Here is a 27,088-nt window from a genome sequence, read left to right on the forward strand (position 1 = left end):
CTGGATGAGTGTGGCAGATGGGAGGGTCTGGGATGATTCTTGCCTTCAATCCATCTTTTCTGGGGAGTGATGGTCGTGCAGCTCTTGTTATTGAAGCACGTTCAGTGCAGCTCATTAAATACTATCTGTGTTCTTTGGTGATGCTCCCCGGTGTGTGCGAATTGGTGCAGGATTATTGGAGCGCTTCAATGTCTTGGCCTGAAACTATGATGGGTCAGCAATGGCCTGTCTGTCTGTCTATTCAATGTCTCTGTGTACAGTCACTGCCTCTTCAGTTTCAATAGAACTCCTTTAGTATCACATTATGCTTTGGCCGGTTAGGTCAGTTGGTTAGAGCATGGTGCTAGTAACACCAAGGCTGTGAGTTCGATCTCCGTACGGGCAACACCTTTTCCATAAAGTAGAAAAGAAATCCATTAAAAAACAAGGCTATAAAAACACCATATAGGGTTGTTGTTTATTCTGGTAATTTACTGAGCTCTGGTGGCTGATGTTTGAACCAGGACCAGGGTGAGTATTGCTATAGCCATGTAAAGGGCACTGCGGGCTATCAGCCCTCCTTGCTGTGATACCCGCCTCTGCCAAGTTTTCTTGGGTCTCTCAAAGTGCACTTTGTGAAGCGCTGTTTGAACATGGACGCGTCACTTAGGTGACACTTTCTCTCCCTGAGTTGCGGTTCCTCTGCTTCTTGGTGGGATGTCCAGAGGCCACGAGAGGTGAAGGAAAGAGCACATGGGTAATGTAGGCATCAGGAATGATCTTGTGTATATTGGTGACCTTTAAATAATTGTAATCTGGTTTAGTTTAACGAATGCATTGAGCCCCTGGCCCATCAGTGTAAAACTTTAGAAAATAAATACAGATACGTATGTATAATGATATTAGTTTTTCATGACCCTCTTTGTAATATTTCCATCTTAATATCAGATTTTTCTTCTCCATTTTCTTTTCGGTAGCAGCTGAAAAATATCAAATCTTTCAAGACAGAAAAATATGCAGGGCCTCACAGTGACACCAGGACAGAAGGTACAGTGGTGTGCCGCGAAAAAGAGTAGGTGCTGTGGCTTAGTTGGTTAAAGCGCCTATCTAGTAAACAGGAGATCCTGAGTTCGAATCTCAGCAGTACCTTTTGTTTTACACAACCTCATAGAAGAGGTACTGTTAGATAATAGACTCATTCTTTGTAAACCCAGTTGGTCCTATTATATTTAGGGCTCCCGGTTTCATGGTGTTTATTTTTTTGACATTTCCGTCTGTATTTATCCATATTTAATTTGTTGTCAACTTTATCTGTATTCATCCATATTTATTATGGGTTTTGTGAGAAAAATAAAGCTGAAACTGGTATATTTCCATATTTATTTAACCAATAAATATGCAGCCATGCTTTAATGTCTGCCAGGTGTTAGTGATATGAACAAATGCAGAAGATAAATCAATTCACTTATAAGAGAGTATGCGCATTTCAGTATCAGTTTGGTTTTGTGAAGTGAAAAGATGTTTTTAAGCTGCACTGCCATCAAAGTATAACATGGGAAGCAGTAATGCAAGCTTCAAACAACAGGTGCAGCACACTTGGCACAAGAGTAGCAAAGACACAATTATGCGGATATGCAGATGTTTACGAACCACATAATTAGTTTCCACGTCAAAATGTAATGACATAATAAAAAGGAAAGCGTAGTTGGCAGGATTCGAACCTGCACGGGGAGACCCCAATGGATTTCAAGTCCATCGCCTTAACCACTCGGCCACGACTACACCTTTCAATATGTGCACTCACTCATAAATAAGCTGTAATGGGGTCTATAGTATGGGTAAAAGATGTTAGTTAATGAAGGGAAGGCGCAGAAAATATTGAGCACATAATCTTCTTTATAAGGTTATAAACTGTGTTCTCTGGAGAATCACAGAAGAAGGCGCAGCAAGGGTCCAGTTCTATGAAAGTGAAGGGAGGGGCAGGTATGAGAGATTGGGTAAGGAGTACAGAGAAAAAGGTACAGGAAGTGAAGGGTTAAGGATTGAGAGCCCAGTGAGTGACAGTGTGTGGTATGGATTAAGCTCGGGTGTGAGATGAACCTGCATAGCATTGAGCATGCGAGTGCTACCAAGCCGAGACCAGTACCTTTCTGGATGAGTGTGGCAGATGGGAGGGTCTGCGGATGATTCTTGCCTTCAATCCATCTTTTCTGGGGAGTGATGGTCGTGCAGCTCTTGTTATTGAAGCACGTTCAGTGCAGCTCATTAAATACTATCTGTGTTCTTTGGTGATGCTCCCCGGTGTGTGCGAATTGGTGCAGGATTATTGGAGCGCTTCAATGTCTTGGCCTGAAACTATGATGGGTCAGCAATGGCCTGTCTGTCTGTCTATTCAATGTCTCTGTGTACAGTCACTGCCTCTTCAGTTTCAATAGAACTCCTTTAGTATCACATTATGCTTTGGCCGGTTAGGTCAGTTGGTTAGAGCATGGTGCTAGTAACACCAAGGCTGTGAGTTCGATCTCCGTACGGGCAACACCTTTTCCATAAAGTAGAAAAGAAATCCATTAAAAAACAAGGCTATAAAAACACTATACAGGGTTGTTGTTTATTCTGGTAATTTACTGAGCTCTGGTGGCTGATGTTTGGACCAGGACCAGGGTGAGTATTGCTATAGCCATGTAAAGGGCACTGCGGCTATCGGCCCTCCTTGCTGTGAAACCCGCCTCTGCCAAGTTTTCTTGGGTCTCTCAAAGTGCACTTTGTGAAGCGCTGTTTGAACATGGACGCGTCACTGAGGTGACACTTTCTCTCCGTGAGTTGCGGTTCCTCTGCTTCTTGGTGGGATGTCCAGAGGTCACGAGAGGTGAAGGAAAGAGCACATGGGTAATGTAGGCATCAGGAATGATCTTGTGTATATTGGTGACCTTTAAATATTTGTAATCTGGTTTAGTTTAACGAATGCATTGAGCCCCTGGCCCATCAGTGTAAAACTTTAGAAAATAAATACAGATACGTACGTATAATGATATTAGTTTTTCATGACCCTCTTTGTAATATTTCCATCTTAATATCAGATTTTTCTTCTCCATTTTCTTTTCGTTAGCAGCTGAAAAATATCAAATCTTTCAAGACAGAAAAATATGCAGGGCCTCACAGTGACACCAGGACAGAAGGTACAGTGGTGAGTCATGAAACAGAGTAGGTGCTGTGGCTTAGTTGGTTAAAGTGCCTGTCTAGTAAACAGGAGATCCTGAGTTTGAATCTCAGCAGTACCTTTTGTTTTACACAACCTCATAGAAGAGGTACTGTTAGATAATAGACTCATTCTTTGTAAACCCAGTTGGTCCTATTATATTTAGGGCTCCCGGTTTTATGGTGTTTATTTTTTTGACATTTCCGTCTGTATTTATCCATATTTAATTTGTTGTCAACTTTATCTGTATTCATCCATATTTATTATGGGTTTTGTGGGAAAAATAAAGCTGAAACTGGTATATTTCCATATTTATTTAACCAATAAATATGCAGCCATGCTTTAATGTCTGCCAGGTGTTAGTGATATGAACAAATGCAGAAGATAAAACAATTCACTTATATGAGAGTATGCGCATTTCAGTATCAGTTTGGTTTTGTGAAGTGAAAAGATGTTTTTAAGCTGCACTGCCATCAAAGTACAACATGGGAAGCAGTAATGCAAGCTTCAAACAACAGGTGCAGCACACTTGGCACAAGAGTAGCAAAGACACAATTATGCGGATATGCAGATGTTTACGAACCACATAATTAGTTTCCACATCAAAATGTAATGACATAATAAAAAGGAAAGCGTAGTCGGCAGGATTCGAACCTGCGCGGGGAGACCCCAATGGATTTCAAGTCCATCGCCTTAACCACTCGGCCACGACTACACCTTTCAAGATGTGCACTCACTCATAAATAAGCTGTAATGTGGTCTATAGTATGGGTAAAAGATGTTAGTTAATGAATGGAAGGCGCAGACAATATTGAGCACATAATCTTCTTTATAAGGTTATAAACTGTGTTCTCTGGAGAATCACAGAAGAAGGCGCAGCAAGTGTCCAGTTCTATGAAAGTGAAGGGAGGGGCAGGTATGAGAGATTGGGTAAGGAGTACAGAGAAAAAGGTACAGGATGTGAAGGGTTAAGGATTGAGAGCCCAGTCAGTGACAGTGTGTGGTATGGATTAAGCTCGGGTGTGAGATGAAGCTGCATAGCATTGAGCATGCGAGTGCTACCAAGCCAAGACCAGTACCTTTCTGGATGAGTGTGGCAGATGGGAGGGTCTGGGATGATTCTTGCCTTCAATCCATCTTTTCTGGGGAGTGATGGTCGTGCAGCTCTTGTTATTGAAGCACGTTCAGTGCAGCTCATTAAATACTATCTGTGTTCTTTGGTGATGCTCCCCGGTGTGTGCGAATTGGTGCAGGATTATTGGAGCGCTTCAATGTCTTGGCCTGAAACTATGATGGGTCAGCAATGGCCTGTCTGTCTGTCTATTCAATGTCTCTGTGTACAGTCACTGCCTCTTCAGTTTCAATAGAACTCCTTTAGTAGCACATTATGCTTTGGCCGGTTAGGTCAGTTGGTTAGAGCATGGTGCTAGTAACACCAAGGCTGTGAGTTCGATCTCCGTACGGGCAACACCTTTTCCATAAAGTAGAAAAGAAATCCATTAAAAAACAAGGCTATAAAAACACCATATAGGGTTGTTGTTTATTCTGGTAATTTACTGAGCTCTGGTGGCTGATGTTTGAACCAGGACCAGGGTGAGTATTGCTATAGCCATGTAAAGGGCACTGCGGGCTATCAGCCCTCCTTGCTGTGATACCCGCCTCTGCCAAGTTTTCTTGGGTCTCTCAAAGTGCACTTTGTGAAGCGCTGTTTGAACATGGACGCGTCACTTAGGTGACACTTTCTCTCCCTGAGTTGCGGTTCCTCTGCTTCTTGGTGGGATGTCCAGAGGCCACGAGAGGTGAAGGAAAGAGCACATGGGTAATGTAGGCATCAGGAATGATCTTGTGTATATTGGTGACCTTTAAATAATTGTAATCTGGTTTAGTTTAACGAATGCATTGAGCCCCTGGCCCATCAGTGTAAAACTTTAGAAAATAAATACAGATACGTACGTATAATGATATTAGTTTTTCATGACCCTCTTTGTAATATTTCCATCTTAATATCAGATTTTTCTTCTCCATTTTCTTTTCGGTAGCAGCTGAAAAATATCATATCTTTCAAGACAGAAAAATATGCAGGGCCTCACAGTGACACCAGGACAGAAGGTACAGTGGTGTGTCGCGAAAAAGAGTAGGTGCGGTGGCTTAGTTGGTTAAAGCGCCTATCTAGTAAACAGGAGATCCTGAGTTCGAATCTCAGCAGTACCTTTTGTTTTACACAACCTCATAGAAGAGGTACTGTTAGATAATAGACTCATTCTTTGTAAACCCAGTTGGTCCTATTATATTTAGGGCTCCCGGTTTCATGGTGTTTATTTTTTTGACATTTCCGTCTGTATTTATCCATATTTAATTTGTTGTCAACTTTATCTGTATTCATCCATATTTATTATGGGTTTTGTGAGAAAAATAAAGCTGAAACTGGTATATTTCCATATTTATTTAACCAATAAATATGCAGCCATGCTTTAATGTCTGCCAGGTGTTAGTGATATGAACAAATGCAGAAGATAAATCAATTCACTTATAAGAGAGTATGCGCATTTCAGTATCAGTTTGGTTTTGTGAAGTGAAAAGATGTTTTTAAGCTGCACTGCCATCAAAGTATAACATGGGAAGCAGTAATGCAAGCTTCAAACAACAGGTGCAGCACACTTGGCACAAGAGTAGCAAAGACACAATTATGCGGATATGCAGATGTTTACGAACCACATAATTAGTTTCCACGTCAAAATGTAATGACATAATAAAAAGGAAAGCGTAGTTGGCAGGATTCGAACCTGCACGGGGAGACCCCAATGGATTTCAAGTCCATCGCCTTAACCACTCGGCCACGACTACACCTTTCAAGATGTGCACTCACTCATAAATAAGCTGTAATGGGGTCTATAGTATGGGTAAAAGATGTTAGTTAATGAAGGGAAGGCGCAGAAAATATTGAGCACATAATCTTCTTTATAAGGTTATAAACTGTGTTCTCTGGAGAATCACAGAAGAAGGCGCAGCAAGGGTCCAGTTCTATGAAAGTGAAGGGAGGGGCAGGTATGAGAGATTGGGTAAGGAGTACAGAGAAAAAGGTACAGGAAGTGAAGGGTTAAAGATTGAGAGCCCAGTGAGTGACAGTGTGTGGTATGGATTAAGCTCGGGTGTGAGATGAACCTGCATAGCATTGAGCATGCGAGTGCTACCAAGCCGAGACCAGTACCTTTCTGGATGAGTGTGGCAGATGGGAGGGTCTGCGGATGATTCTTGCCTTCAATCCATCTTTTCTGGGGAGTGATGGTCGTGCAGCTCTTGTTATTGAAGCACGTTCAGTGCAGCTCATTAAATACTATCTGTGTTCTTTGGTGATGCTCCCCGGTGTGTGCGAATTGGTGCAGGATTATTGGAGCGCTTCAATGTCTTGGCCTGAAACTCTGATGGGTCAGCAATGGCCTGTCTGTCTGTCTATTCAATGTCTCTGTGTACAGTCACTGCCTCTTCAGTTTCAATAGAACTCCTTTAGTATCACATTATGCTTTGGCCGGTTAGGTCAGTTGGTTAGAGCATGGTGCTAGTAACACCAAGGCTGTGAGTTCGATCTCCGTACGGGCAACACCTTTTCCATAAAGTAGAAAAGAAATCCATTAAAAAACAAGGCTATAAAAACACTATACAGGGTTGTTGTTTATTCTGGTAATTTACTGAGCTCTGGTGGCTGATGTTTGGACCAGGACCAGGGTGAGTATTGCTATAGCCATGTAAAGGGCACTGCGGGCTATCAGCCCTCCTTGCTGTGAAACCCACCTCTGCCAAGTTTTCTTGGGTCTCTCAAAGTGCACTTTGTGAAGCGCTGTTTGAACATGGACGCGTCACTGAGGTGACACTTTCTCTCCGTGAGTTGCGGTTCCTCTGCTTCTTGGTGGGATGTCCAGAGGTCACGAGAGGTGAAGGAAAGAGCACATGGGTAATGTAGGCATCAGGAATGATCTTGTGTATATTGGTGACCTTTAAATAATTGTAATTTGGTTTAGTTTAATGAATGCATTGAGCCCCTGGCCCATCAGTGTAAAACTTTAGAAAATAAATACAGATACGTACGTATAATGATATTAGTTTTTCATGACCCTCTTTGTAATTTTTCCATCTTAATATCAGATTTTTCTTCTCCATTTTCTTTTCGGTAGCTGCTGAAAAATATCAAATCTTTCAAGACAGAAAAATATGCAGGGCCTCACAGTGACACCAGAACAGAAGGTACAGTGGTGAGTCGTGAAAGAGAGTAGGTGCTGTGGCTTAGTTGGTTAATGCGCCTGTCTAGTAAACAGGAGATCCTGAGTTCGAATCTCAGCAGTACCTTTTGTTTTACACAACCTCATAGAAGAGGTACTGTTAGATAATAGACTCATTCTTTGTAAACCCAGTTGGTCCTATTATATTTAGGGCTCCCGGTTTTATGGTGTTTATTTTTTTGACATTTCCGTCTGTATTTATCCATATTTAATTTGTTGTCAACTTTATCTGTATTCATCCATATTTATTATGGGTTTTGTGAGAAAAATAAAGCTGAAACTGGTATATTTCCATATTTATTTAACTAATAAATATGCAGCCATGCTTTAATGTCTGCCAGGTGTTAGTGATATGAACAAATGCAGAAGATAAATCAATTCACTTATATGGGAGTATGCGCATTTCAGTATCAGTTTAGTTTTTATGAAGTGAAAAGATGTTTTTAAGCTGCACTGCCATCAAAGTACAACATGGGAAACAGTAATGCAAGCTTCAAACAACAGGTGCAGCACACTTAGCACAAGAGTAGCAAAGACACAATTATGCGGATATGCAGATGTTTACGAACCACATAATTAGTTTCCACGTCAAAATGTAATGACATAATAAAAAGGAAAGCGTAGTCGGCAGGATTCGAACCTGCGCGGGGAGACCCCAATGGATTTCAAGTCCATCGCCTTAACCACTCGGCCACGACTACAACTTTAAAGATGTGCACTCACTCATAAATAAGCTGTAATGTGGTCTATAGTATGGGTAAAAGATGTTAGTTAATGAAGGGAAGGCGCAGACAATATTGAGCACATAATCTTCTTTATAAGGTTATAAACTGTGTTCTCTGGAGAATCACAGAAGAAGGCGCAGCAAGGGTCCAGTTCTATGAAAGTGAAGGGAGGGGCAGGTATGAGAGATTGGGTAAGGAGTACAGAGAAAAAGGTACAGGAAGTGAAGGGTTAAGGATTGAGAGCCCAGTGAGTGACAGTGTGTGGTATGGATTAAGCTCGGGTGTGAGATGAACCTGCATAGCATTGAGCATGCGAGTGCTACCAAGCCGAGACCAGTACCTTTCTGGATGAGTGTGGCAGATGGGAGGGTCTGCGGATGATTCTTGCCTTCAATCCATCTTTTCTGGGGAGTGATGGTCGTGCAGCTCTTGTTATTGAAGCACGTTCAGTGCAGCTCATTAAATACTATCTGTGTTCTTTGGTGATGCTCCCCGGTGTGTGCGAATTGGTGCAGGATTATTGGAGCGCTTCAATGTCTTGGCCTGAAACTATGATGGGTCAGCAATGGCCTGTCTGTCTGTCTATTCAATGTCTCTGTGTACAGTCACTGCCTCTTCAGTTTCAATAGAACTCCTTTAGTATCACATTATCCTTTGGCCGGTTAGGTCAGTTGGTTAGAGCATGGTGCTAGTAACACCAAGGCTGTGAGTTCGATCTCCGTACGGGCAACACCTTTTCCATAAAGTAGAAAAGAAATCCATTAAAAAACAAGGCTATAAAAACACCATATAGGGTTGTTGTTTATTCTGGTAATTTACTGAGCTCTGGCGGCTGATGTTTGGACCATGACCAGGGTGAGTATTGCTATAGCCATGTGAAGGGCACTGCGGGCTATCAGCCCTCCTTGCTGTGATACCCGCCTCTGCCAAGTTTTCTTGGGTCTCTCAAAGTGCACTTTGTGAAGCGCTGTTTGAACATGGACGCGTCACTGAGGTGACACTTTCTCACCGTGAGTTGCGGTTCCTCTGCTTCTTGGTGGGATGTCCAGAGGTCACGAGAGGTGAAGGAAAGAGCACATGGGTAATGTAGGCATCAGGAATGATCTTGTGTATATTGGTGACCTTTAAATAATTGTAATCTGGTTTAATTTAACGAATGCATTGAGCCCCTGGCCCATCAGTGTAAAACTTTAGAAAATAAATACAGATACGTACGTATAATGATATTAGCTTTTCATGACCCTCTTTGTAATATTTCCATCTTAATATCAGATTTTTCTTCTCCATTTTCTTTTCGGTAGCAGCTGAAAAATATCAAATCTTTCAAGACAGAAAAATATGCAGGGCCTCACACTGACACCAGGACAGAAGGTACAGTGGTGAGTCGTGAAACAGAGTAGGTGCTGTGGCTTAGTTGGTTAAAGCGCCTGTCTAGTAAACAGGAGATCCTGAGTTCGAATCTCAGCAGTACCTTTTGTTTTACACAACCTCATAGAAGAGGAACTGTTAGATAATAGACTCATTCTTTGTAAACCCAGTTGGTCCTATTATATTTACGGCCCCCGGTTTTATGGTGCTTATTTTTTTGACATTTCCGTCTGTATTTATCCATATTTAATTTGTTGTCAACTTTATCTGTATTCATCCATATTTATTATGGGTTTTGTGAGAAAAATAAAGCAGAAACTGGTATATTTCCATATTTATTTAACCAATAAATATGCAGCCATGCTTTAATGTCTGCCAGGTGTTAGTGATATGAACAAATGCAGAAGATAAATCAATTCACTTATAAGAGAGTATGCGCATATCAGTATCAGTTTGGTTTTGTGAAGTGAAAAGATGTTTTTAAGCTGCACTGCCATCAAAGTACAGCATGGGAAACAGTAATGCAAGCTTCAAACAACAGGTGCAGCACACTTAGCACAAGAGTAGCAAAGACACAATTATGCGGATATGCAGATGTTTACGAACCACATAATTAGTTTCCACGTCAAAATGTAATGACATAATAAAAAGGAAAGCGTAGTCGGCAGGATTCGAACCTGCGCGGGGAGACCCCAATGGATTTCAAGTCCATCGCCTTAACCACTCGGCCACGACTACACCTTTCAAGATGTGCACTCACTCATAAATAAGCTGTAATGTGGTCTATAGTATGGGTAAAAGATGTTAGTTAATGAAGGGAAGGCGCAGACAATATTGAGCACATAATCTTCTTTATAAGGTTATAAACTGTGTTCTCTGGAGAATCACAGAAGAAGGCGCAGCAAGGGTCCAGTTCTATGAAAGTGAAGGGAGGGGCAGGTATGAGAGATTGGGTAAGGAGTACAGAGAAAAAGGTACAGGAAGTGAAGGGTTAAGGATTGAGAGCCCAGTGAGTGACAGTGTGTGGTATGGATTAAGCTCGGGTGCGAGATGAACCTGCATAGCATTGAGCATGCGAGTGCTACCAAGCCGAGACCAGTACCTTTCTGGATGAGTGTGGCAGATGGGAGGGTCTGCGGATGATTCTTGCCTTCAATCCATCTTTTCTGGGGAGTGATGGTCGTGCAGCTCTTGTTATTGAAGCACGTTCAGTGCAGCTCATTAAATACTATCTGTGTTCTTTGGTGATGCTCCCCGGTGTGTGCGAATTGGTGCAGGATTATTGGAGCGCTTCAATGTCTTGGCCTGAAACTATGATGGGTCAGCAATGGCCTGTCTGTCTGTCTATTCAATGTCTCTGTGTACAGTCACTGCCTCTTCAGTTTCAATAGAACTCCTTTAGTATCACATTATGCTTTGGCCGGTTAGGTCAGTTGGTTAGAGCATGGTGCTAGTAACACCAAGGCTGTGAGTTCGATCTCCGTACGGGCAACTCCTTTTCCCTAAAGTAGAAAAGAAATCCTTTAAAAAACAAGGCTATAAAATCACCAAATAGGGTTGTTGTTTATTCTGGTAATTTACTGAGCTCTGGCGGCTGATGTTTGGACCAGGACCAGGGTGAGTATTGCTATAGCCATGTAAAGGGCACTGCGGGCTATCAGCCCTCTTTGCTGTGATACCCGCCTCTGCCAAGTTTTCTTGGGTCTCTCAAAGTGCACTTTGTGAAGCGCTGTTTGAACATGGACGCGTCACTGAGGTGATACTTTCTCACCGTGAGTTGCGGTTCCTCTGCTTCTTGGTGGGATGTCCAGAGGTCACGAGAGGTGAAGGAAAGAGCACATGGGTAATGTAGGCATCAGGAATGATCTTGTGTATATTGGTGACCTTTAAATAATTGTAATCTGGTTTAATTTAACGAATGCATTGAGCCCCTGGCCCATCAGTGTAAAACTTTAGAAAATAAATACAGATACGTACATATAATGATATTAGTTTTTTGTGACCCTCTTTGTAATATTTCCATCTTAATATCAGATTTTTCTTCTCCATTTTCTTTTCGGTAACAGCTGAAAAATATCAAATCTTTCAAGACAGAAAAATATGCAGGGCCTCACAGTGACACCAGGACAGAAGGTACAGTGGTGAGTCGTGAAACAGAGTAGGTGCTTGGCTTAGTTGGTTAAAGCGCCTGTCTAGTAAACAGGAGATCCTGAGTTCGAATCTCAGCAGTACCTTTTGTTTTACTCAACCTCATAGAAGAGGTACTGTTAGATAATAGACTCATTCTTTGTAAACCCAGTTGGTCCTATTATATTTAGGGCTCCCGGTTTTATGGTGCTTATTTTTTTGACATTTCCGTCTGTATTTATCCATATTTAATTTGTTGTCAACTTTATCTGTATTCATCCATATTTATTATGGGTTTTGTGAGAAAAATAAAGCTGAAACTGGTATATTTCCATATTTATTTAACCAATAAATATGCAGCCATGCTTTAATGTCTGCCAGGTGTTAGTGATATTAACAAATGCAGAAGATAAATCAATTCACTTATAAGAGAGTATGCGCATATCAGTATCAGTTTGGTTTTGTGAAGGGAAAAGATGTTTTTAAGCTGCACTGCCATCAAAGTACAACATGGGAAGCAGTAATGCAAGCTTCAAACAACAGGTGCAGCACACTTGGCACAAGAGTAGCAAAGATACAATTATGCGGATATGCAGATGTTTACGAACCACATAATTAGTTTCCACGTCAAAATGTAATGACATAATAAGAAGGAAAGCGTAGTCGGCAGGATTCGAACCTGCGCGGGGAGACCCAAATGGATTTCAAGTCCATCGCCTTAACCACTCGGCCACGACTACACCTTTCAAGATGTGCACTCACTCATAAATAAGCTGTAATGTGGTCTATAGTATGGGTAAAAGATGTTAGTTAATGAAGCGAAGGCGCAGACAATATTGAGCACATAATCTTCTTTATAAGGTTATAAACTGTGTTCTCTGGAGAATCACAGAAGAAGGCGCAGCAAGGGTCCAGTTCTATGAAAGTGAAGGGAGGGGCAGGTATGAGAGATTGGGTAAGGAGTACAGAGAAAAAGGTACAGGAAGTGAAGGGTTAAGGATTGAGAGCCCAGTGAGTGACAGTGTGTGGTAAGGATTAAGCTCGGGTGTGAGATGAACCTGCATAGCATTGAGCATGCGAGTGCTACCAAGCCGAGACCAGTACCTTTCTGGATGAGTGTGGCAGATGGGAGGGTCTGCGGATGATTCTTGCCTTCAATCCATCTTTTCTGGGGAGTGATGGTCGTGCAGCTCTTGTTATTGAAGCACGTTCAGTGCAGCTCATTAAATACTATCTGTGTTCTTTGGTGATGCTCCCCGGTGTGTGTGAATTGGTGCAGGGTTATTGGAGCGCTTCAATGTCTTGGCCTGAAACTATGATGGGTCAGCAATGGCCTGTCTGTCTGTCTATTCAATGTCTCTGTGTACAGTCACTGCCTCTTCAGTTTCAATAGAACTCCTTTAGTATCACATTATGCTTTGGCCGGTTAGGTCAGTTGATTAGAGCATGGTGCTAGTAACACCAAGGCTGTGAGTTCGATCTCCGTACGGGCAACACCTTTTCCATAAAGTAGAAAAGAAATCCATTAAAAAACAAGGCTATAAAAACACCATATAGGGTTGTTGTTTATTCAGGTAATTTACTGAGCTCTGGTGGCTGATGTTTGGACCAGGACCAGGGTGAGTATTGCTATAGCCATGTAAAGGGCACTGCGGGCTATCAGCCCTCCTTGCTGTGAAACCTGCCTCTGCCAAGTTTTCTTGGGTCTCTCAAAGTGCACTTTGTGAAGCGCTGTTTGAACATGGACGCGTCACTGAGGTGACACTTTCTCTCCGTGAGTTGCGGTTCCTCTGCTTCTTGGTGCGATGTCCAGAGGTCACGAGAGGTGAAGGAAAGAGCACATGGGTAATGTAGGCATCAGGAATGATCTTGTGTATATTGGTGACCTTTAAATAATTGTAATCTGGTTTAGTTTAACAAATGCATTGAGCCCCTGGCCCATCAGTGTAAAACTTTAGAAAATAAATACAGATACGTACGTATAATGATATTAGTTTTTCATGACCCTCTTTGTAATATTTCCATCTTAATATCAGATTTTTCTTCTCCATTTTCTTTTCGGTAGCAGCTGAAAAATATCAAATCTTTCAAGACAGAAAAATATGCAGGGCCTCACAGTGACACCAGGACAGAAGGTACAGTGGTGAGTCGTGAAACAGAGTAGGTGCTGTGGCTTAGTTGGTTAAAGTGCCTGTCTAGTAAACAGGAGATCCTGAGTTCGAATCTCAGCAGTACCTTTTGTTTTACACAACCTCATAGAAGAGGTACTGTTAGATAATAGACTCATTCTTTGTAAACCCAGTTGGTCCTATTATATTTAGGGCTCCCGGTTTTATGGTGTTTATTTTTTTGACATTTCCGTCTGTATTTATCCATATTTAATTTGTTGTCAACTTTATCTGTATTCATCCATATTTATTATGGGTTTTGTGAGAAAAATAAAGCTGAAACTGGTATATTTCCATATTTATTTAACCAATAAATATGCAGTCATGCTTTAATGTCTGCCAGGTGTTAGTGATATGAACAAATGCAGAAGATAAATCAATTCACTTATATGAGAGTATGCGCATTTCGGTATCAGTTTAGTTTTTATGAAGTGAAAAGATGTTTTTAAGCTGCACTGCCATCAAAGTACAACATGGGAAGCAGTAATGCAAGCTTCAAACAACAGGTGCAGCACACTTAGCACAAGAGTAGCAAAGACACAATTATGCGGATATGCAGATGTTTACGAACCACATAATTAGTTTCCACGTCAAAATGTAATGACATAATAAAAAGGAACGCGTAGTCGGCAGGATTCGAACCTGCGCGGGGAGACCCCAATGGATTTCAAGTCCATCGCCTTAACCACTCGGCCACGACTACACCTTTCAAGATGTGCACTCACTCATAAATAAGCTGTAATGTGGTCTATAGTATGGGTAAAAGATGTTAGTTAATGAAGGGAAGGCGCAGACAATATTGAGCACATAATCTTCTTTATAAGGTTATAAACTGTGTTCTCTGGAGAATCACAGAAGAAGGCGCAGCAAGGGTCCAGTTCTATGAAAGTGAAGGGAGGGGCAGGTATGAGAGATTGGGTAAGGAGTACAGAGAAAAAGGTACAGGAAGTGAAGGGTTAAGGATTGAGAGCCCAGTGAGTGACAGTGTGTGGTATGGATTAAGCTCGGGTGTGAGATGAACCTGCATAGCATTGAGCATGCGAGTGCTACCAAGCCGAGACCAGTACCTTTCTGGATGAGTGTGGCAGATGGGAGGGTCTGCGGATGATTCTTGCCTTCAATCCATCTTTTCTGGGGAGTGATGGTCGTGCAGCTCTTGTTATTGAAGCACGTTCAGTGCAGCTCATTAAATACTATCTGTGTTCTTTGGTGATGCTCCCCGGTGTGTGCGAATTGGTGCAGGATTATTGGAGCGCTTCAATGTCTTGGCCTGAGACTATGATGGGTCAGCAATGGCCTGTCTGTCTGTCTATTCAATGTCTCTGTGTACAGTCACTGCCTCTTCAGTTTCAATAGAACTCCTTTAGTATCACATTATGCTTTGGCCGGTTAGGTCAGTTGGTTAGAGCATGGTGCTAGTAACACCAAGGCTGTGAGTTCGATCTTCGTACGGGCAACACCTTTTCCATAAAGTAGAAAAGAAATCCATTAAAAAACAAGGCTATAAAAACACCATATAGGGTTGTTGTTTATTCTGGTAATTTACTGAGCTCTGGTGGCTGATGTTTGGACCAGGACCAGGGTGAGTATTGCTATAGCCATGTAAAGGGCACTGCGGGCTATCAGCCCTCCTTGCTGTGATACCCGCCTCTGCCAAGTTTTCTTGGGTCTCTCAAAGTGCACTTTGTGAAGCGCTGTTTGAACATGGACGCGTCACTTAGGTGACACTTTCTCTCCAAGAGTTGCGGTTCCTCTGCTTCTTGGTGGGATGTCCAGAGGCCACGAGAGGTGAAGGAAAGAGCACACGGGTAATGTAGGCATCAGGAATGATCTTGTGTATATTGGTGACCTTTAAATAATTGTAATCTGGTTTAGTTTAACGAATGCATTGAGCCCCTGGCCCATCAGTGTAAAACTTTAGAAAATAAATACAGATACGTACGTATAATGATATTAGTTTTTCATGACCCTCTTTGTAATATTTCCATCTTAATATCAGATTTTTCTTCTCCATTTTCTTTTCGGTAGCAGCTGAAAAATATCAAATCTTTCAAGACAGAAAAATATGCAGGGCCTCACAGTGACACCAGGACAGAAGGTACAGTGGTGAGTCGTGAAACAGAGTAGGTGCTGTGGCTTAGTTGGTTAAAGCGTCCGTCTAGTAAACAGGAGATCCTGAGTTCGAATCTCAGCAGTACCTTTTGTTTTACACAACCTCATAGAAGAGGTACTGTTAGATAATAGACTCATTCTTTGTAAACCCAGTTGGTCCTATTATATTTAGGGCTCCCGGTTTTATGGTGGTTTTTTTTTTGACATTTCCGTCTGTATTTATCCATATTTAATTTGTTGTCAACTTTATCTGTATTCATCCATATTTATTATGGGTTTTGTGAGAAAAATAAAGCTGAAACTGGTATATTTCCATATTTATTTAACCAATAAATATGCAGCCATGCTTTAATGTCTGCCAGGTGTTAGTGATATGAACAAATGCAGAAGATAAATCAAATCACTTATATGAGAGTATGCGCATTTCAGTATCAGTTTGGTTTTGTGAAGTGAAAAGATGTTTTTAAGCTGCACTGCCATCAAAGTACAACATGGGAAGCAGTAATGCAAGCTTCAAACAACAGGTGCAGCACACTTGGCACAAGAGTAGCAAAGACACAATTATGCGGATATGCAGATGTTTACGAACCACATAATTAGTTTCCACGTCAAAATGTAATGACATAATAAAAAGGAAAGCGTAGTCGGCAGGATTCAAACCTGCACGGGGAGACCCCAATGGAGTACAAGTCCATCGCCTTAACCACTCGGCCACGACTACACCTTTCAAGATGTGCACTCACTCATAAATAAGCTGTAATGTGGTCTATAGTATGGGTAAAAGATGTTAGTTAATGAAGGGAAGGCGCAGACAATATTGAGCACATAATCTTCTTTATAAGGTTATAAACTGTGTTCTCTGGAGAATCACAGAAGAAGGCGCAGCAAGGGTCCAGTTCTATGAAAGTGAAGGGAGGGGCAGGTATGAGAGATTGGGTAAGGAGTACAGAGAAAAAGGTACAGGAAGTGAAGGGTTAAGGATTGAGAGCCCAGTGAGTGACAGTGTGTGGTATGGATTAAGCTCGGGTGTGAGATGAACCTGCATAGCATTGAGCATGCGAGTGCTACCAAGCCGAGACCAGTACCTTTCTGGATGAGTGTGGCAGATGGGAGGGTCTGGGATGATTCTTGCCTTCAATCCATCTTTTCTGGGGAGTGATGGTCGTGCAGCTCTTGTTATTGAAGCACGTTCAGTGCAGCTCATTAAATACTATCTGTGTTCTTTGGTGATGCTCCCCGGTGTGTGCGAATTGGTGCAGGATTATTGGAGCGCTTCAATGTCTTGGCCTGAAACTATGATGGGTCAGCAATGGCCTGTCTGTCTGTCTATTCAATGTCTCTGTGTACAGTCACTGCCTCTTCAGTTTCAATAGAACTCCTTTAGTATCACATTATGCTTTGGCCGGTTAGGTCAGTTGATTAGAGCATGGTGCTAGTAACACCAAGGCTGTGAGTTCGATCTCCGTACGGGCAACACCTTTTCCATAAAGTAGAAAAGAAATCCATTAAAAAACAAGGCTATAAAAACACGATAGAGGGTTGTTGTTTATTCTGGTAATTTACTGAGCTCTGGTGGCTGATGTTTGGACCAGGACCAGGGTGAGTATTGGTATAGCCATGTAAAGGGCACTGCGGGCTATCAGCCCTCCTTGCTGTGATACCCGCCTCTGCCAAGTTTTCTTGGGTCTCTCAAAGTGCACTTTGTGAAGCGCTGTTTGAACATGGACGCGTCACTTAGGTGACACTTTCTCTCCGTGAGTTGCGGTTCCTCTGCTTCTTGGTGGGATGTCCAGAGGCCAAGAGAGGTGAAGGAAAGAGCACATGGGTAATGTAGGCATCAGGAATGATCTTGTGTATATTGGTGACCTTTAAATAATTGTAATCTGGTTTAGTTTAACGAATGCATTGAGCCCCTGGCCCATCAGTGTAAAACTTTAGAAAATAAATACAGATACGTACGTATAATGATATTAGTTTTTCATGACCCTCTTTGTAATATTTCCATCTTAATATCAGATTTTTCTTCTCCATTTTCTTTTCGGTAGCAGCTGAAAAATATCAAATCTTTCAAGACAGAAAAATATGCAGGGCCTCACAGTGACACCAGGACAGAAGGTACAGTGGTGAGTCTTGAAATAGAGTAGGTGCTGTGGCTTAGTTGGTTAAAGCGCCTGTCTTGTAAACAGGAGATCCTGAGTTCGAATCTCAGCAGTACCTTTTGTTTTACACAACCTCATAGAAGAGGTACTGTTAGATAATAGACTCATTCTTTGTAAACCCAGTTGGTCCTATTATATTTAGGGCTCCCGGTTTTATGGTGTTTATTTTTTTTGACATTTCCGTCTGTATTTATCCATATTTAATTTGTTGTCAACTTTATCTGTATTCATCCATATTTATTATGGGTTTTGTGAGAAAAATAAAGCTGAAACTGGTATATTTCCATATTTATTTAACCAATAAATATGCAGCCATGCTTTAATGTCTGCCAGGTGTTAGTGATATGAACAAATGCAGAAGATAAATCAATTCACTTATATGAGAGTATGCGCATTTCAGTATCAGTTTGGTTTTGTGAAGTGAAAAGATGTTTTTAAGCTGCACTGCCATCAAAGTACAACATGGGAAGCAGTAATGCAAGCTTCAAACAACAGGTGCAGCACACTTGGCACAAGAGTAGCAAAGACACAATTATGCAGATATGCAGATGTTTACGAACCACATAATTAGTTTCCACGTCAAAATGTAATGACATAATAAAAAGGAAAGCGTAGTCGGCAGGATTCGAACCTGCGCGGGGAGACCCCAATGGATTTCAAGTCCATCGCCTTAACCACTCAGCCACGACTACACCTTTCAAGATGTGCACTCACTCATAAATAAGCTGTAATGTGGTCTATAGTATGGGTAAAAGATGTTAGTTAATGAAGCGAAGGCGCAGACAATATTGAGCACATAATCTTCTTTATAAGGTTATAAACTGTGTTCTCTGGAGAATCACAGAAGAAGGCGCAGCAAGGGTCCAGTTCTATGAAAGTGAAGGGAGGGGCAGGTATGAGAGATTGGGTAAGGAGTACAGAGAAAAAGGTACAGGAAGTGAAGGGTTAAGGATTGAGAGCCCAGTGAGTGACAGTGTGTGGTATGGATTAAGCTCGGGTGTGAGATGAACCTGCATAGCATTGAGCATGCGAGTGCTACCAAGCCGAGACCAGTACCTTTCTGGATGAGTGTGGCAGATGGGAGGGTCTGCGGATGATTCTTGCCTTCAATCCATCTTTTCTGGGGAGTGATGGTCGTGCAGCTCTTGTTATTGAAGCACGTTCAGTGCAGCTCATTAAATACTATCTGTACTCTTTGGTGATGCTCCCCGGTGTGTGCGAATTGGTGCAGGATTATTGGAGCGCTTCAATGTCTTGGCCTGAAACTATGATGGGTCAGCAATGGCCTGTCTGTCTGTCTATTCAATGTCTCTGTGTACAATCACTGCCTCTTCAGTTTCAATAGAACTCCTTTAGTATCACATTATGCTTTGGCCGGTTAGGTCAGTTGGTTAGAGCATGGTGCTAGTAACACCAAGGCTGTGAGTTTGATCTCCGTACGGGCAACACCTTTTCCATAAAGTAGAAAAGAAATCCATTAAAAAACAAGGCTATAAAAACACCATATAGGGTTGTTGTTTATTCTGGTAATTTACTGAGCTCTGGTGGCTGATGTTTGGACCAGGGCCAGGGTGAGTATTGCTATAGCCATGTAAAGGGCACTGCGGGCTATCAGCCCTCCTTGCTGTGATACCCGCCTCTGCCAAGTTTTCTTGGGTCTCTCAAAGTGCACTTTGTGAAGCGCTGTTTGAACATGGACGCGTCACTTAGGTGACACTTTCTCTCCGTGAGTTGCGGTTCCTCTGCTTCTTGGTGGGATGTCCAGAGGCCACGAGAGGTGAAGGAAAGAGCACATGGGTAATGTAGGCATCAGGAATGATCTTGTGTATATTGGTGACCTTTAAATAATTGTAATCTGGTTTAGTTTAACGAATGCATTGAGCCCCTGGCCCATCAGTGTAAAACTTTAGAAAATAAATACAGATACGTACGTATAATGATATTAGTTTTTCATGACCCTCTTTGCAATATTTCCATCTTAATATCAGATTTTTCTTCTCCATTTTCTTTTCGGTAGCAGCTAAAAAATATCAAATCTTTCAAGACAGAAAAATATGCAGGGCCTCACAGTGACACCAGGACAGAAGGTACAGTGGTGAGTCGTGAAACAGAGTAGGTGCTGTGTCTTAGTTGGTTAAAGCGCCTGTCTAGTAAACAGGAGATCCTGAGTTTGAATCTCAGCAGTACCTTTTGTTTTACACAACCTCATAGAAGAGGTACTGTTAGATAATAGACTCATTTTTTGTAAACCCAGTTGGTCCTATTATATTTAGGGCTCCCGGTTTTATGGCGTTTATATTTTTGACATTTCCGTCTGTATTTATCCATATTTAATTTGTTGTCAACTTCATCTGTATTCATCCATATTTATTATGGGTTTTGTGAGAAAAATAAAGCTGAAACTGGTATATTTCCATATTTATTTAACCAATAAATATGCAGCCATGCTTTAATGTCTGCCAGGTGTTAGTGATATGAACAAATGCAGAAGATAAATCAATTCACTTATATGAGAGTATGCGCATTTCAGTATCAGTTTAGTTTTTATGAAGTGAAAAGATGTTTTTAAGCTGCACTGCCATCAAAGTACAACATGGGAAACAGTAATGCAAGCTTCAAACAACAGGTGCAGCACACTTAGCACAAGAGTAGCAAAGACACAATTATGCGGATATGCAGATGTTTACGAACCACATAATTCGTTTCCACGTCAAAATGTAATGACATAAAAAGGAAAGCGTAGTCGGCAGGATTCGAACCTGCGCGGGGAGACCCCAATGGATTTCAAGTCCATCGCCTTAACCACTCGGCCACAACTACACCTTTCAAGATGTGCACTCACTCATAAATAAGCTGTAATGTGGTCTATAGTATGGGTAAAAGATGTTAGTTAATGAAGGGAAGGCGCAGACAATATTGAGCACATAATCTTCTTTATAAGGTTTTAAACTGTGTTCTCTGGAGAATCACAGAAGAAGGCGCAGCAAGGGTCCAGTTCTATGAAAGTGAAGGGAGGGGCAGGTATGAGAGATTGGGTAAAGAGTACAGAGAAAAAGGTACAGGAAGTGAAGGGTTAAGGATTGAGAGCCCAGTGAGTGACAGTGTGTGGTATGGATTAAGCTCGGGTGTGAGATGAACCTGCATAGCATTGAGCATGCGAGTGCTACCAAGCCGAGACCAGTACCTTTCTGGATGAGTGTGGCAGATGGGAGGGTCTGCGGATGATTCTTGCCTTCAATCCATCTTTTCTGGGGAGTGATGGTCGTGCAGCTCTTGTTATTGAAGCACGTTCAGTGCAGCTCATTAAATACTATCTGTGTACTTTGGTGATGCTCCCCGGTGTGTGCGAATTGGTGCAGGATTATTGGAGCGCTTCAATGTCTTGGCATGAAGCTATGATGGGTCAGCAATGGCCTGTCTGTCTGTCTATTCAATGTCTCTGTGTACAGTCACTGCCTCTTCAGTTTCAATAGAACTCCTTTAGTATCACATTATGCTTTGGCTGGTTAGGTCAGTTGGTTAGAGCATGGTGCTAGTAACACCAAGGCTGTGAGTTCGATCTCCGTACGGGCAACACCTTTTCCATAAAGTAGAAAAGAAATCCATTAAAAAACAAGGCTATAAAAACACCATATAGGGTTGTTGTTTATTCTGGTAATTTACTGAGCTCTGGTGGCTGATGTTTGGACCAGGACCAGGGTGAGTATTGCTATAGCCATGTAAAGGGCACTGCGGGCTATCAGCCCTCCTTGCTGTGATACCCGCCTCTGCCTAGTTTTCTTGGGTCTCTCAAAGGGCACTTTGTGAAGCGCTGTTTGAACATGGACGCGTCACTGAGGTGACACTTTCTCTCCGTGAGTTGCGGTTCCTCTGCTTCTTGGTGGGATGTCCAGAGGTCACGAGAGGTGAAGGAAAGAGCACATGGGTAATATAGGCATCAGGAATGATCTTGTGTATATTGGTGACCTTTAAATAATTGTAATCTGGTTTAGTTTAGCGAATGCATTGAGCCCCTGGCCCATCAGTGTAAAACTTTAGAAAATAAATACAGATACGTACGTATAATGATATTAGTTTTTCATGACCCTCTTTGTAATATTTTCATCTTAATATCAGATTTTTCTTCTCCATTTTCTTTTCGGTAGCAGCTGAAAAATATCAAATCTTTCAAGACAGAAAAATATGCAGGGCCTCACAGTGACACCAGGACAGAAGGTACAGTGGTGAGTCGTAAAACAGAGTAGGTGCTGTGGCTTAGTTGGTTAAAGCGCCTGTCTATTAAACAGGAGATCCTGAGTTCGAATCTCAGCAGTACCTTTTGTTTTACACAACCTCATAGAAGAGGTACTGTTAGATAATAGACTCATTCTTTGTAAACCCAGTTGGTCCTATTATATTTAGGGCTCCCGGTTTTATGGTGTTTATTTTTTTGACATTTCCGTCTGTATTTATCCATATTTAATTTGTTGTCAACTTTATCTGTATTCATCCATATTTATTATGGGTTTTGTGAGAAAAATAAAGCTGAAACTGGTATATTTCCATATTTATTTAACCAATAAATATGCAGCCATGCTTTAATGTCTGCAAGGTGTTAGTGATATGAACAAATGCAGAAGATAAATCAATTCACTTATAAGAGAGTATGCGCATTTCAGTATCAGTTTGGTTTTGTGAAGTGAAAAGATGTTTTTAAGCTGCACTTCCATCAAAGTACAACATGGGAAGCAGTAATGCAAGCTTCAAACAACAGGTGCAGCACACTTGGCACAAGAGTAGCAAAGACACAATTATGCGGATATGCAGATGTTTACGAACCACATAATTAGTTTCCACGTCAAAATGTAATGACATAATAAAAAGGAAAGCGTAGTCGGCAGGATTCGAACCTGCACAGAGAGACCCCAATGGATTTCAAGTCCATCGCCTTAACCACTCGGCCACGACTACACCTTTCAAGATGTGCACTCACTCATAAATAAGCTGTAATGTGGTCTATAGTATGGGTAAAAGATGTTAGTTAATGAAGGGAAGGCGCAGACAATATTGAGCACATAATCTTCTTTATAAGGTTATAAACTGTGTTCTCTGGAGAATCACAGAAGAAGGCGCAGCAAGGGTCCAGTTCTATGAAAGTGAAGGGAGGGGCAGGTATGAGAGATTGGGTAAGGAGTACAGAGAAAAAGGTACAGGAATTGAAGGGTTAAGGATTGAGAGCCCAGTGAGTGACAGTGTGTGGTATGGATTAAGCTCGGGTGTGAGATGAACCTGCATAGCATTGAGCATGCGAGTGCTACCAAGCCGAGACCAGTACCTTTCTGGATGAGTGTGGCAGATGGGAGGGTCTGCGGATGATTCTTGCCTTCAATCCATCTTTTCTGGGGAGTGATGGTCATGCAGCTCTTGTTATTGAAGCACGTTCAGTGCAGCTCATTAAATACTATCTGTGTTCTTTGGTGATGCTCCCCGGTGTGTGCGAATTGGTGCAGGATTATTGGAGCGCTTCAATGTCTTGGCCTGAAACTATGATGGGTCAGCAATGGCCTGTCTGTCTGTCTATTCAATGTCTCTGTGTACAGTCACTGCCTCTTCAGTTTCAATAGAACTCCTTTAGTATCACATTATGCTTTGGCCGGTTAGGTCAGTTGGTTAGAGCATGGTGCTAGTAACACCAAGGCTGTGAGTTCGATCTCCGTACGGGCAACACCGTTTCCATAAAGTAGAAAAGAAATCCATTAAAAAACAAGGCTATAAAAACACCATATAGGGTTGTTGTTTATTCTGGTAATTTACTGAGCTCTGGTGGCTGATGTTTGGACCAGGGCCAGGGTGAGTATTGCTATAGCCATGTAAAGAGCACTTCGGGCTATCAGCCCTCCTTGCTGTGAAACCCGCCTCTGCCAAGTTTTCTTGGGTCTCTCAAAGTGCACTTTGTGAAGCGCTGTTTGAACATGGACGCGTCACTGAGGTGACACTTTCTCTCCGTGAGTTGCGGTTCCTCTGCTTCTTGGTGGGATGTCCAGAGGTCACGAGAGGTGAAGGAAAGAGCACATGGGTAATGTAGGCATCAGGAATGATCTTGTGTATATTGGTGACCTTTAAATAATTGTAATCTGGTTTAGATTAACGAATGCATTGAGCCCCTGGCCCATCAGTGTAAAACTTTAGAAAATAAATACAGATACGTACGTATAATGATATTAGTTTTTCATGACCCTCTTTGTAATATTTCCATCTTAATATCAGATTTTTCTTCTCCATTTTCTTTTCGGTAGCAGCTGAAAAATATCAAATCTTTCAAGACAGAAAAATATGCAGGGCCTCACAGTGACACCAGGACAGAAGGTACAGTGGTGAGTTTTTAAATAGAGTAGGTGCTGTGGCTTAGTTGGTTAAAGCGCCTGTCTTGTAAACAGGAGATCCTGAGTTCGAATCTCAGCAGTACCTTTTGTTTTACACAACCTCATAGAAGAGGTACTGTTAGATAATAGACTCATTCTTTGTAAACCCAGTTGGTCCTATTATATTTAGGGCTCCCGGTTTTATGGTGTTTATTTTTTTGACATTTCCGTCTGTATTTATCCATATTTAATTTGTTGTCAACTTTATCTGTATTCATCCATATTTATTATGGGTTTTGTGAGAAAAATAAAGCTGAAACTGGTATATTTCCATATTTATTTAACCAATAAATATGCAGCCATGCTTTAATGTCTGCCAGGTGTTAGTGATATGAACAAATGCAGAAGATAAATCAATTCACTTATATGAGAGTATGCGCATTTCAGTATCAGTTTGGTTTTGTGAAGTGAAAAGATGTTTTTAAGCTGCACTGCCATCAAAGTACAACATGGGAAGCAGTAATGCAAGCTTCAAACAACAGGTGCAGCACACTTGGCACAAGAGTAGCAAAGACACAATTATGCAGATATGCAGATGTTTACGAACCACATAATTAGTTTCCACGTCAAAATGTAATGACATAATAAAAAGGAAAGCGTAGTCGGCAGGATTCGAACCTGCGCGGGGAGACCCCAATGGATTTCAAGTCCATCGCCTTAACCACTCGGCCACGACTACACCTTTCAAGATGTGCACTCACTCATAAATAAGCTGTAATGTGGTCTATAGTATGGGTAAAAGATGTTAGTTAATGAAGGGAAGGCGCAGACAATATTGAGCACATAATCTTCTTTATAAGGTTATAAACTGTGTTCTCTGGAGAATCACAGAAGAAGGCGCAGCAAGGGTCCAGTTCTATGAAAGTGAAGGGAGGGGCAGGTATGAGAGATTGGGTAAGGAGTACAGAGAAAAAGGTACAGGAAGTGAAGGGTTAAGGATTGAGAGCCCAGTGAGTGACAGTGTGTGGTATGGATTAAGCTCGGGTGTGAGATGAACCTGCATAGCATTGAGCATGCGAGTGCTACCAAGCCCAGACCAGTACCTTTCTGGATGAGTGTGGCAGATGGGAGGGTCTGGGATGATTCTTGCCTTCAATCCATCTTTTCTGGGGAGTGATGGTCGTGCAGCTCTTGTTATTGAAGCACGTTCAGTGCAGCTCATTAAATACTATCTGTGCTCTTTGGTGATGCTCCCCGGTGTGTGCGAATTGGTGCAGGATTATTGGAGCGCTTCAATGTCTTGGCCTGAAACTATGATGGGTCAGCAATGGCCTGTCTGTCTGTCTATTCAATGTCTCTGTGTACAATCACTGCCTCTTCAGTTTCAATAGAACTCCTTTAGTATCACATTATGCTTTGGCCGGTTAGGTCAGTTGGTTAGAGCATGGTGCTAGTAACACCAAGGCTGTGAGTTTGATCTCCGTACGGGCAACACCTTTTCCATAAAGTAGAAAAGAAATCCATTAAAAAACAAGGCTATAAAAACACCATATAGGGTTGTTGTTTATTCTGGTAATTTACTGAGCTCTGGTGGCTGATGTTTGGACCAGGGCCAGGGTGAGTATTGCTATAGCCATGTAAAGGGCACTGCGGGCTATCAGCCCTCCTTGCTGTGATACCCGCCTCTGCCAAGTTTTCTTGGGCCTCTCAAAGTGCACTTTGTGAAGCGCTGTTTGAACATGGACGCGTCACTGAGGTGACACTTTCTCTCCGTGAGTTGCGGTTCCTCTGCTTCTTGGTGGGATGTCCAGAGGTCACGAGAGGTGAAGGAAAGAGCACATGGGTAATGTAGGCATCAGGAATGATCTTGTGTATATTGGTGACCTTTAAATAATTGTAATCTGGTTTAGTTTAACGAATGCATTGAGCCCCTGGCCCATCAGTGTAAAACTTTAGAAAATAAATACAGATACGTACGTATAATGATATTAGTTTTTCATGACCCTCTTTGTAATATTTCCATCTTAATATCAGATTTTTCTTCTCCATTTTCTTTTCGGTAGCAGCTGAAAAATATCAAATCTTTCAAGACAGAAAAATATGCAGGGCCTCACAGTGACACCAGGACAGAAGGTACAGTGGTGAGTCTTGAAATAGAGTAGGTGCTGTGGCTTAGTTGGTTAAAGCGCCTGTCTTGTAAACAGGAGATCCTGAGTTCGAATCTCAGCAGTACCTTTTGTTTTACACAACCTCATAGAAGAGGTACTGTTAGATAATAGACTCATTCTTTGTAAACCCAGTTGGTCCTATTATATTTAGGGCTCCCGGTTTTATGGTGTTTATTTTTTTGACATTTCCGTCTGTATTTATCCATATTTAATTTGTTGTCAACTTTATCTGTATTCATCCATATTTATTATGGGTTTTGTGAGAAAAATAAAGCTGAAACTGGTATATTTCCATATTTATTTAACCAATAAATATGCAGCCATGCTTTAATGTCTGCCAGGTGTTAGTGATATGAACAAATGCAGAAGATAAATCAATTCACTTATATGAGAGTATGCGCATTTCAGTATCAGTTTGGTTTTGTGAAGTGAAAAGATGTTTTTAAGCTGCACTGCCATCAAAGTACAACA

General features: G+C 41.7%; 21 non-coding genes across 21 annotated transcripts; 9 read left to right on the forward strand and 12 right to left on the reverse strand.

The window, feature by feature from the left end:
• Positions 1 to 1,054: 1,054 nt before the first annotated feature.
• Positions 1,055 to 1,128, forward strand: TRNAT-AGU (transfer RNA threonine (anticodon AGU)). The gene has a single exon. It is a non-coding gene; the product is annotated as a tRNA-Thr (tRNA).
• Positions 1,129 to 1,679: 551 nt separating this feature from the next.
• TRNAS-UGA (transfer RNA serine (anticodon UGA)) lies at positions 1,680 to 1,761 on the reverse strand. Its single transcript has one exon. It is a non-coding gene; the product is annotated as a tRNA-Ser (tRNA).
• A 1,422-nt stretch (positions 1,762 to 3,183) lies between these two features.
• TRNAT-AGU (transfer RNA threonine (anticodon AGU)) lies at positions 3,184 to 3,257 on the forward strand. Its single transcript has one exon. It is a non-coding gene; the product is annotated as a tRNA-Thr (tRNA).
• A 551-nt stretch (positions 3,258 to 3,808) lies between these two features.
• TRNAS-UGA (transfer RNA serine (anticodon UGA)) lies at positions 3,809 to 3,890 on the reverse strand. The gene has a single exon. It is a non-coding gene; the product is annotated as a tRNA-Ser (tRNA).
• A 2,047-nt stretch (positions 3,891 to 5,937) lies between these two features.
• On the reverse strand, positions 5,938 to 6,019 carry TRNAS-UGA (transfer RNA serine (anticodon UGA)). Its single transcript has one exon. It is a non-coding gene; the product is annotated as a tRNA-Ser (tRNA).
• Positions 6,020 to 8,068: 2,049 nt separating this feature from the next.
• TRNAS-UGA (transfer RNA serine (anticodon UGA)) lies at positions 8,069 to 8,150 on the reverse strand. Its single transcript has one exon. It is a non-coding gene; the product is annotated as a tRNA-Ser (tRNA).
• Positions 8,151 to 9,573: 1,423 nt separating this feature from the next.
• On the forward strand, positions 9,574 to 9,647 carry TRNAT-AGU (transfer RNA threonine (anticodon AGU)). Its single transcript has one exon. It is a non-coding gene; the product is annotated as a tRNA-Thr (tRNA).
• A 551-nt stretch (positions 9,648 to 10,198) lies between these two features.
• TRNAS-UGA (transfer RNA serine (anticodon UGA)) lies at positions 10,199 to 10,280 on the reverse strand. The gene has a single exon. It is a non-coding gene; the product is annotated as a tRNA-Ser (tRNA).
• Positions 10,281 to 12,327: 2,047 nt separating this feature from the next.
• TRNAS-UGA (transfer RNA serine (anticodon UGA)) lies at positions 12,328 to 12,409 on the reverse strand. The gene has a single exon. It is a non-coding gene; the product is annotated as a tRNA-Ser (tRNA).
• A 1,423-nt stretch (positions 12,410 to 13,832) lies between these two features.
• On the forward strand, positions 13,833 to 13,906 carry TRNAT-AGU (transfer RNA threonine (anticodon AGU)). The gene has a single exon. It is a non-coding gene; the product is annotated as a tRNA-Thr (tRNA).
• Positions 13,907 to 14,458: 552 nt separating this feature from the next.
• On the reverse strand, positions 14,459 to 14,540 carry TRNAS-UGA (transfer RNA serine (anticodon UGA)). The gene has a single exon. It is a non-coding gene; the product is annotated as a tRNA-Ser (tRNA).
• Positions 14,541 to 15,963: 1,423 nt separating this feature from the next.
• Positions 15,964 to 16,037, forward strand: TRNAT-AGU (transfer RNA threonine (anticodon AGU)). Its single transcript has one exon. It is a non-coding gene; the product is annotated as a tRNA-Thr (tRNA).
• Positions 16,038 to 16,588: 551 nt separating this feature from the next.
• Positions 16,589 to 16,670, reverse strand: TRNAT-UGU (transfer RNA threonine (anticodon UGU)). Its single transcript has one exon. It is a non-coding gene; the product is annotated as a tRNA-Thr (tRNA).
• Positions 16,671 to 18,092: 1,422 nt separating this feature from the next.
• TRNAT-UGU (transfer RNA threonine (anticodon UGU)) lies at positions 18,093 to 18,166 on the forward strand. The gene has a single exon. It is a non-coding gene; the product is annotated as a tRNA-Thr (tRNA).
• A 552-nt stretch (positions 18,167 to 18,718) lies between these two features.
• On the reverse strand, positions 18,719 to 18,800 carry TRNAS-UGA (transfer RNA serine (anticodon UGA)). The gene has a single exon. It is a non-coding gene; the product is annotated as a tRNA-Ser (tRNA).
• Positions 18,801 to 20,846: 2,046 nt separating this feature from the next.
• TRNAS-UGA (transfer RNA serine (anticodon UGA)) lies at positions 20,847 to 20,928 on the reverse strand. Its single transcript has one exon. It is a non-coding gene; the product is annotated as a tRNA-Ser (tRNA).
• Positions 20,929 to 22,351: 1,423 nt separating this feature from the next.
• Positions 22,352 to 22,425, forward strand: TRNAN-AUU (transfer RNA asparagine (anticodon AUU)). The gene has a single exon. It is a non-coding gene; the product is annotated as a tRNA-Asn (tRNA).
• Positions 22,426 to 22,976: 551 nt separating this feature from the next.
• Positions 22,977 to 23,058, reverse strand: TRNAS-UGA (transfer RNA serine (anticodon UGA)). The gene has a single exon. It is a non-coding gene; the product is annotated as a tRNA-Ser (tRNA).
• A 1,423-nt stretch (positions 23,059 to 24,481) lies between these two features.
• TRNAT-UGU (transfer RNA threonine (anticodon UGU)) lies at positions 24,482 to 24,555 on the forward strand. The gene has a single exon. It is a non-coding gene; the product is annotated as a tRNA-Thr (tRNA).
• A 551-nt stretch (positions 24,556 to 25,106) lies between these two features.
• Positions 25,107 to 25,188, reverse strand: TRNAS-UGA (transfer RNA serine (anticodon UGA)). Its single transcript has one exon. It is a non-coding gene; the product is annotated as a tRNA-Ser (tRNA).
• Positions 25,189 to 26,610: 1,422 nt separating this feature from the next.
• On the forward strand, positions 26,611 to 26,684 carry TRNAT-UGU (transfer RNA threonine (anticodon UGU)). The gene has a single exon. It is a non-coding gene; the product is annotated as a tRNA-Thr (tRNA).
• Positions 26,685 to 27,088: the final 404 nt, after the last annotated feature.

This window comes from Triturus cristatus, chromosome 4_2, assembly GCF_964204655.1.
Source record: "Triturus cristatus chromosome 4_2, aTriCri1.1, whole genome shotgun sequence".
NCBI classification, from domain to species: Eukaryota; Metazoa; Chordata; class Amphibia; order Caudata; family Salamandridae; genus Triturus; species Triturus cristatus.